Source organism: Syzygium oleosum, unplaced genomic scaffold (assembly GCF_021117445.2).
Source record: "Syzygium oleosum isolate NSW1041296 unplaced genomic scaffold, Sole_v2.1 Sole_v2.25, whole genome shotgun sequence".
NCBI classification, from domain to species: Eukaryota; Viridiplantae; Streptophyta; class Magnoliopsida; order Myrtales; family Myrtaceae; genus Syzygium; species Syzygium oleosum.
Genome location: NW_026607509.1, coordinates 523,972 through 534,457, shown reverse-complemented (window position 1 = coordinate 534,457; position 10,486 = coordinate 523,972). Strand labels below are relative to the sequence as shown.

The window sequence follows — 10,486 nt, the reverse complement described above, 5'->3', positions numbered from 1 at the left end:
GGGGAAGGAAATAAGGAAACAAAATAGAAGTGAGCGGGTGAAGCATGAAGATTTTGTGGATATAAAAAAAAAAGGTGACGAAAGGGATGGATAAATCGGATAATTTCTTCTTTTCCATCCTCAAGGGGTGGATGAAGGCATTTCAAGGGTTAGAGTCACCCATAACACATCTTGATAAACAGTTCTGCATAAAATATAAAAAAAGTAAAAGAAAAAAAAGAAACTAATAAAAAAGGTCAAAACGATCATGTCTTCGGATTCCTTTCCCTAGTTATAAAAAGTAAAAACCTAAAGCTAAACCCCTCAAACCCACTCCAATTCAAATATTTGGCTCTCCAGCCACCACACCCATATTCGATTCTGCTCTAATCTCTCGCTTTTTAGCCAAATTTAAGGAAAAAAAATCACCCACCACAAAAAAAAAAAATGTCCTCTTACCAACGCCAACAAGACCAGATTCATGTCCAAAAACTACCAAACGGCCCAAAAATCAAAGATATCTCGGGATCAGTGGCGGTGATCATGGGGCCTCTTCCGGCGCAAGGCCACCTCAACCAGCTCCTCGAGCTCGCCCACCTCATCGCCTCCTACGGCATCCCTGTCCACTACGTCGGCTCCGCCTCCCACAACCACCAGGCCAAGCTCCGCTCCCACATCCCGCCCCCGTCCGCGCCATCCACTTGCACGACTTCCCAACCCCACCCTTCCTCTCCCCCGCCCCCAGCCCTGATTCCCCTTACAAGTTTCCCTCTCACCTCCAGCCGGCGTTCGACGCCACTTTGTCGCTCCGTGGCCCTGTCGCCTCCCTTGTCAGCTCCCTGTCCTCGGGGTCGAGGCGGGTCGTGGTGGTCCACGACTCGCTGATGGGGTCTGTGGTCTAGGACGCTGCCTCGGTCCCCAAAGCCGAGATTTACGTCTTCAACACGTTTTCCGCGTTCACGCACTGTTGGTTCAAGTGGGAGAGCACAGGGATGGTGCCCCCGCCGGAGGTGGAGGTCGACATCGCGGAGCTCATCTCCTCCAAGGGCTTCCCGTCCCTCCCGTACACCGTTTCCGACGAGTTCTTGAAGTTCCTTTCGTTGCAGAACGAGTTCGAGAAGTTCAGCTCGGGAGCATCTGCAACACGTGCAGGGTGATTGAAGGCCGTTACGTAGACTTTTTTACCAGCGCAACAGCAAAAGACACCGCAACCAAGCACTGGGCAATCGGGCCGTTCAACCCGGCCAAAGTACCCGAAAAGAGGTCAAGAAGATCGGCTACGTGTGCATGGAGTGGCTCGACAAGCAAGCACCGAGCTCGGTGATATACGTGTCCTTCGGCACCACGACGGTGCTGAGCGACGAGCAGATCCGCGAGATCGCGATGGGGTTGGAACGCAGTGGACAGAAGTTCATCTGGGTATTGAGGGAAGCTGATAAGGCGGACATTTTCAGCGGAGGAGGAGAGGCGAGGAAAATCGAACTGCCCCAAGGCTTCGAAGAGATGGTGGAGACTCGAGATTTAGGCGTGGTGGTGAGGGACTGGGCACCGCAGCTGGAGATCTTGGGGCACCCGGCGACAGGTGGGTTCTTGAGCCACTGCGGGTGGAACTCTTGCATGGAGAGCATCAGCATGGGAGTGCCGATCCTCGCATTGCCTATGCATTCGGATCATCCCAGGAATGCTGCCTTGATCACACGAGTCCTCAAGATTGGACTTATTGTCAAGGATTGGATGAGCCAAGATGATGTCGTGAAGTCATCTGTTATCGAAGGTGCCGTGAAGGCGCTCATGGCGTCGGAGGCAGGGGAGGAGATGAGGAAGAGGGCGGCTGAGTTAGGGGCGGCCGTCCAGGTGTCTATGGAAGAGAGCGGAGTTTCTCGGGCCGAATTCGACTCTTTCATCCCTCACATTTCTAGATAGATTTTCTCCATTATCCTTGTTTTTATCCGCATTGATTATAAATCATAATTAGCGGGGGAGAGAAAGAGAACATTTTGTATAAACTCATTGTTCAAGTGATATGATGAACAAAAATCAATCGAAATGTGGAAATTACATAAGAGCTTGTGTTTTTAGTGATGTTTAATATGGATTGAATTTATATTCTCAATATGTGATTGACTTGATCTAATAGAACGAGTTTGGATGACCTCTCTCCATAACTATTCAAAAAGTTATTAGGAACCAAGGTCGTGAATTGTCCTAGGCTCTTGGACCATACAATTGTTGTCAAGTACGAATCGAAAACATGTGCAAGACTTCCTTGGAATAAAGTATTGTACTTTAAAACTTAATAGCAGATCAATCTAAATTACTGTGCTTCATGCACCGGTAGAAAATTGAACTACCAGGCATGCACTCACCAGCAAACTCCGGTTAATAGAATATTATAAGGATTTAACTTCTATACAAAGACCGTGTATACATTTATGCACAAAAGTCTTAAGGATGGCAATAATTGTAGAGTAAAACTTAACTATGGTTACTTGCATGGTTGCAAAATCTAAATCAAGAAAATTTCAAAATTAGAATATGAAACTGATATAATTGTAATTAAATAGATTGAAACTACCGGGGGCTTGCCCTAGTGGCCACCATTCCCATGTGGGAATGGGGAGTTTGAAACTCCTCTCCTCCGAATATGGGGATTTATGAGTTTATGGGGTTTCCTCAAACTGAGCCGCAAAATCAAAGAATACACGTGACTTTTAAAAAAAATATGGATTGACACATGTTAACTGCAGCCAAATTTTGACAATCACCGATGGCCTGCCTATTTTGGAAAACAATTAGTTTATCTAAGAAATTTTTGGTAATGTGTTAGTAATAACTGCAATTAACAAAAAGATGTTGAAAAGTGCGATTGAGTGGTCCCGCTTGTGAACGGTTCTTGCCTCGTCGGATTATGAAGGATTTTCTCATATAATGACAATACAATGTTCAATGATGAGACCATTTCTTAGTTTAAATGGCCAGTAGCCACTAATTTAGCTTCACCCTGGAATCGTAAAGTTAGTTGGAATTATGAATTGGATGACATATATTCGCCAAGGATAACAAGTTCAACCAGCCTTTCTCTTAATATAATAGTCATTTCTTTCTAGACCCTGGGAAATTTCGACCACCGACCCTCTTACCATTATGATCATGCTTTTTTCTTAATGATATGTATATTGTCGCTGTGGATAATTAAATAAAAATTAATTATATCATATACTGTAAAAAAAATTCCATAAGCTAGAATCCCAATCAAGCCACTCGTGTAGAACGTTTTGTTGCATTATTGGCAGTGTATACTCTAATTTTACCTAAATATGCGTGTACACGGTCTCGCACTTAAGTAATTACACATGGTATGAAAATACATCGAATTAGGAGGTACAGAACGGTTGTCTGGCTTTTTAAGGATGGAAAATTGGATTATATGCTGGTGCCTGAGCAAGTTTATGAGACGTTAGGAAACATACAAGAGAGCATTTAGTTACTGCAAGCATTGTTCAACATAAGGCTTCATCCCCGAGTCTAGATGGTTCACTGCTCACGTGAGCTCAATTTTTTTCGAGATTACCAGTTCTGAGTCATGTCGTAAGCAAATCTCGAACGGACTTGTGTGTGTTTATTGGACGTTGTTACCTTATCTAGAGAGAGTTATGAACTGCTGACGTCAAAGACGGATTTTTGGCCCTCCACAAGTTTTCTGAAATTGTTTCGCCGAAAAATGTCAATAAAACACCTTTGCAAGGATCAATCGATCAACCAACTGACAAAGGATATGAGGGGTTCTTTGCTGATTCTTAGACTAGAAACGCGAATGGATGAGAAAATTAAAAGTACAAAGACTGAAGGCAATGGCGACCAGCCATGTAAAATGGTGCTGGAATGTAAAGATAACATGAAGATAAAATTGAACAACTTATGTTTATTGATTGATAGGCGATCCTTTCTACAAACCATGAGTCAAGCATTTATACTACTACTGGTAGTTAACAAGGGTTACAAAGAAAGCAAATAACATCCTACGTGACTCCTAAAGATTAGCAATAGATATATTTACATAGGGTTTTGCTAGCATAATAGTTTTTGGGCTACTGTGAGAGTAACAATACATTGTGAGTCACAAATTCTTGAAATAGTGAACTCCACAACAATTTCTAATTATTTGTCATTTCTTTTTTTGTGGTCCAAAACAAGCTGTCGATCCAAAGTAGATTAAAAATCGTCACATGAGCATTTCTCATTTACAAACAGTTATCAAAAGACCCACTAATCGAACATCATGGAATCACCACTTGCCCCACATGAATGATTACTTCCGTTGCTTGCAACGCCTCTTCTTGATGGTTACAACAGCCCATGTTTCCCGGCCATTGTTATTCGTGCTTTCGAGATTCATGGCTCCATGATCTAATGATTGTGTGGGCTCCATGATTGACTGGATCGTAATGGCTGCGCCCGAGCTTGTTGGCTTCTTTACTCGGACACTCGGCTTATTCTTGAATCATCGATCTTTACTTCAGCTTCATTTCTTTCGTCAACTAAACTAAGTCCCATTCATCGACACTCATGGCTGGACGCTAAGTGATTGTCTCTTGTTTCACCTATCAGCAACTTCTCATCGTCTTTGTTGATTGCCCATAGTTGCCGACCAAAAGAACTTAGCAAATTCTACCTTAGCCATGTCTTGCTCGGTCATATTTAGTCCGAGATGACGGTCAGAAACTTTGAGAATTTTCTGGTATCAACGGAAATTATTATCCACTCGTCATTTTTCCAGGTCATTGCAGGCCTAGCAAGTCATGAAATGGAAGGAGAAGTGTTGGGCATGCCGACCAGTCTGTCCTAACTATTAACACGACAAAGATGTTCAAAGCTCTCAGCATATGTGGTTTCATGTGAACCCTAATATAGGCCCCTCAGCATTCGAGCCTTGATAATTACCCTATTACATGTAGGCGTATAGACTACAGTAACGCGATCTTAATTTCTCTGTTTGGTTGGTTATGACAAAACTTCGTAAGTTCTTATTCCTCTTGTTTTTTTTTTACAGCATGTTAAACAAACCGTTGTTCGATGAGATTGAAATTTTAGGACATGTAAGCTAATTTAACATATATGTTTCTTTAAAAATTTCCTTCGCGTGAAAGTCGGCCCCTGAACGTGAAAATATGAGACTTTGAACCGCCACATGAATAGACAAACAACCAAAGACAGTCGAACGACCAAAAATAATAGCAAGAGAGAATGTTAGGATTTTGAAATTTCACATCATGTAAGCTAAATCGTTTTCTCCAAAACTATGAGGATTTTAGAGAAACAGCTATGTATAATTTCTTGATAGAGTTCAATAACAAGAGGTTATTGTGATAGATCTAATCAAACACGTCTCAAAAAATTATGAAACCCATAGTCCATTTCATCGAAAACGAAATGGATGTGATTCAATTTTTCGTAACAGTAATTTTATCCATTAAGTCAATGGTAAACTAATCTGTATATATACGATAATCTTTCGTAAATAACATAAGGCTGTGCTAAATCCACCCTTGGAAAATTTAAAGAATGGAATTACCCAAATCATGGGTCCCACTCTCCACCTTCTCTATCTCTCATCAGCTCTTGCATCACTCTCCTTTTCTCCCCCTCACTCCTTGCTCCAAGCGTGCACCTAGCTCTACCCTCACCCGCCAAATCTATTAATGTATAATTATATGTATTATGAGGTATTTATGTAATTATATTTATATGTGTACCCTTTCTATAATTAGTCACTCATATAAATACATATCATACAACCCTAATTAGGGTTGAGCCACCATAAACACTTTGTCGTTGTTTTCTCTCTGACTCTAAACATCAACATGGTATCAGAGCAGGAAAACGAATCGAATTCTTCAACATCCCTACCCCAAATCAACACTTCCTTTGCTCCAATTACTATCTCAACAATGTCCAATACATCTCTAAATTTTTCTTCTTCTCTACCATCTCTTTACCCACCATCTTCTTTTTCTGTTAATCCCAATTTCCCATCGCCTCCCGATAATATTGCGCCCACTTTCCCCTCTTCTTCACTCTTCACTGCTGCTCCGATCTCTGCTGCTACTCAAATTACGGCTGTGCAATAATCCTCGTCGCCGCTTGTTCTTCCCAACATCACAAGTCTCGTCTCCATCAAACTCGATGCAAACAATTATCTTCTGTGGAAATCTCAGTTTGAATCTATTTTAATCTGTAACGATCTGCTGGGCTATGTGGATGGTTCTTTTCCATGTCCGCCGAAGCTTATCAATGATCAGACTGGCACTGTAGTGGTCAATACTTCCTATTCCACCTGGGTGAAGACAGATCAATGTGTTCGTAGTTTGATCAATTCGACCCTCACAGTCGAAATTTTCCGTGAAGCTGAGAACGAGTCCGACAGATCAGTAGTGGTAAAAGCATGGTTGAATCGTTGTCGACATTGTAGTGCAGTATGCCCAACTCCGTTACATATCTGACAAGTAAGATGAGGCCTAGATCCGAGAATACCTCCCGGTGTGAAAGGGGGAACATAGGGCTTCGAACCACCACGAGACCGACCAGAGGAGGTGGAGGAGGCATAGGGAGCCGATAATGATTGCGAACCGAACCGATCATAGGAAGATTGCCAATTCGATTTATCACGCGAGAATCGTCCACCTTGTCCCCGACCAGATCTACGACCTCTAGAATTACGTCCACCTCGAGATCCTCGAAACGGTGGACTGGGTGAAGTGGTGTGACCAATCAAAGCATGATGAATATCAGATGAAGATGATGCACTAGATTTTCGGAGAAATCGTTCTTCTTGGATGAGGAGACGTGACCGCAGATCACCGAAGGAGAGAATTGTAGGGCCGTTTGTGACCATAGTGACAAAAGGATCATACTCAGATGGGAGCCCATTGAGGGCTTGAATCACCAAGTCCTTGTCAGAGACGGAGCAATTGATTGCGGTGAGAGAGTCCGCAATTGACTTCAGATGCTGGAGATAATCAGACATTGACTGATCGGGTTTCTTCACAGTATTCTGAAAATCCAATTTTAGTCCAATTTCCTTGGCCGCGCAGCGATCAGTAAAACGTTGTCCTAGAGCAAGCCAAATCTCCCGAGATGTCCGAAGGTCGTGAACTTCACGGAAAATTTCGACTGTGAGGGTCGAATTGATCAAACTACGAACACATTGATCTGTCTTCACCCAGGTGGAATAGGAAGTATTGACCACTACAGTGCCAGTCTGATCATTGATAAGCTTCGGCGGACATGGAAAAGAACCATCCACATAGCCCAAAAGATCGTTCTGATTAAAATAGATTCAAACCGAGATTTCCACAGGAAGATAATTGTCTGCATCGAGTTTGATGGAGACGAGACTTGTGATGTTGGGAAGAACAAGCGACGACGAGGATGATTGCACAGCCGTAATTTGAGTAGCAGCAGAGATCGGAGCGACGAGTGAAGAGTGAAGAAGACGGGAAAGTGGGCGCAATATTATCGGGAGGCGATGGGAAATTGGGATTAACAGAAAAAGAAGATGGTGGGTAAAGAGATGGTAGAGAAGAAGAAAAATTCAGAGATGTATTGGACATTATTGAGATAGTAATTGGAGCAAAGGAAGTGTTGATTTGGGGTAGGGATGTTGAAGAATTCGATTCGTTTTCCTGCTCTGATACCATGTTGATGTTTAGAGTCAGAGAGAAAACAACGACAAAGTGTTTATGGTGGCTCAACCCTAATTAGGGTTGTATGATATGTATTTATAGGAGTGACTAATTACAAAAAGGGTACACATATAAACATAATTACATAAATACCCCATAATACATATAATTATACATTAATACTCAGTGTAGACCCCGCAATTTTCTTGGGCACGCGTCAAATCACAAAGGCTATCGTTGCCTTGATCGGTCAAGTGGTCGTGTTTTATCAGTCGTCATGTTCGGTTTGATGAAAAAATTTTCCTTTTCAACAAAATCTTCAAATCATAGTCCCGTACCCCACTGTTCTACATCACCTTCTTCACTTTTTGTTTACTCCAATCAATCTATTCTTCCTTCTACTTCCTTTGGCCCTCAAATTTCTCATCCGCCTCTTTTTTCTTCTCAAGCCCAACCTCCTAATTTGCCTCTCTCCTCCTCTCGAACTACCGAATCTACTTCCAATTCTTTTTCACCTCCACCTCCCCTCTCTCCGAACTCAGTCACTATGTCTCAACCTCACTCCTCTCCCGACAAAATTCCTCCCATAACAGACCCGCAAATCCCCTCTACATCTCTATCCAGCTCTACCACTTCCATTTCCTCTCTTCCGACTCATCCTATGCAGACTCGTGCCAAATCTGGAATTTCTAAATAGAGGAAAATTTTTAATCTCTCTCATTCTTTTCATGACAAGACACCGACTTGCTATTCTAAGGCTATTCTTGACCCTCGTTGGAAAGCAGCCATGGCAGATGAATTTAATGCCTTGGTCACCAATCACACGTGGGATCTTGTACCACCTGATCCTTCTAATAATTTAGTCGGTCGTAAATGGATTTTTAAGATTAAGGAAAAATCTGATGGAACTGTGGAACGCTTCAAAGCTCGCCTCGTTGCACAGGGATTTAAGCAGCAAGCTGGACTGGACTATGACGAGACTTTTAGCCCAGTCGTTAAACCCACTGCAATTCGGGTTGTTCTCTCTATTGCAATTTGCTCGGGATGGGCCATACGTCAACTTGATGTCAAGAATGCCTTCTTACACGGCATCCTTTGTGAGGAAGTTTACATGCGCCAACCTCCCGGTTTCTCTCATCCTGAATTCCCGAATCATGTGTGCCGTCTCCAGAAAGCCATCTACGGTTTAAAACAAGCTCCATGTGCATGGTTTCATCGCTTCAGCAGTTTTTTATTATCTTTGGGCTTCATGGCGAGTAAGGTCGATCCTTCATTATTCGTCTATGCTTCTTCTCGGGGCCGTGTGTATCTCCTGCTGTATGTTGATGATATCCTTGTCACCGGTGATACTCCTGAGTTATTACGGTCTTTGATTACTCGACTCTCACAGGAATTTGCTATGAAGGATCTTGGACCACTTCACTATTTCCTAGGCATTGAGGCTCATCACCGCTCTGACGATACGCTTTTATCTCAAGCCAAGTATGTTGATAGTCTTTTGCGCAAGTTTGACCTTGTTAAGGTCAAGCCTGTATCTACTCCTCTAGCCTCGAAGACTCTATTGTCTGCTAATGATGGTGAGGTTCTCGCTTCACCGACGTTGTATCGACAAATGGTTGGTGCTCTACAGTATGTATCTATGACCAGACCAGATATTAGTTTTGCTGTTAATTTGGTTAGTCAATTCATGCATCAACCACGATTACCTCATCTCCAGGCCGTCAAACGTATATACCGATATTTAGCTGGCACCTCCACCCATGGCTTGCTCATTGAGCGGGGTTCTCCCACTTCCTTGACTGCTTATGCGGATGCAGATTGGGCTGGATGCTCCGATACTAGACGGTCCACCTCCGGGTTTTGTGTTTTTCTAGGCACCAATCTTGTTTCATGGAGTGCCGAGAAGCAACCCACCGTGGCCCGTTCTAGTACAGAGGCTGAGTATCGTGCTTGTCGCTCGCTGTGTTGCTGAGACTATTTGGATTCGTCATTTACTTCGTGAGCTTGGGGTCCCCCTTTATAATCCTCTCACCGTTTATTGTGACAACATCTCTGCCACCTATCTTGCTATCAACCCTGTGTTTCATGCTCGCACCAAACACATTGAGTTGGATTACCATTTTGTTCGAGAACGGGTTCCTTCCGAAGATCTCCATTGTCGCGACCGAACTCCCGAGCCTTCTTTTAAACAACATGCAAAAAAGGGGGGCTCGCCTGGTACGTGCTAAGTCTAGGTTCGGGACTTAACTCGGGCCCTCCCAAGCCCATACCATATCGCGACTTAGGGTTTAAGTATTTAACATGCAAGTGGTTTATATCAAGGAGTCGCCACTAATCGATTTGGGGTGGGTCGATTAGAAACCCAAATAGGGTGATGGGAGAATCACCCTATTCCTACGAACCAGAGATTAAATGAGTTCGGGGACTTGGTTACACTAGTTGGATAACTAATGCCCTTTCGGTACCATTTTACCCTGTTCATTTCTGAAAATATTTGTCAGGCAATTTGGATTGATTTTAGGACCTTTCTCCTAACATGTGAGGTGATCAAGCGAGTGCATAATCAGAAACGATTAACAGTCAAGAACACAACAATTCATGCAGTCTAAGGTTCTAACCTTAACTAAGTCAGATGACATTCAAAAATACAACACTCATGCAATTGTATTAAAAACATGCATAATAATACAGCGATAATAAAAACTAACATGCAAAATACTACCACGCAACCTCAGGCTTGTCTAATTCAAACAAGACAAAAAACATGCATAATAATACAATAAATTAAAACACTTAGATATAACATATAAAAAAAATTAAATAAT

The 10,486-nt window shown here is 42.7% G+C and overlaps 1 pseudogene; it reads left to right on the top strand.

Annotated features, from left to right (window-relative positions):
• Nucleotides 1–382: 382 nt before the first annotated feature.
• On the top strand, nt 383–2,053 carry LOC115664931 (zeatin O-glucosyltransferase-like; annotated as a pseudogene).
• Nucleotides 2,054–10,486: the final 8,433 nt, after the last annotated feature.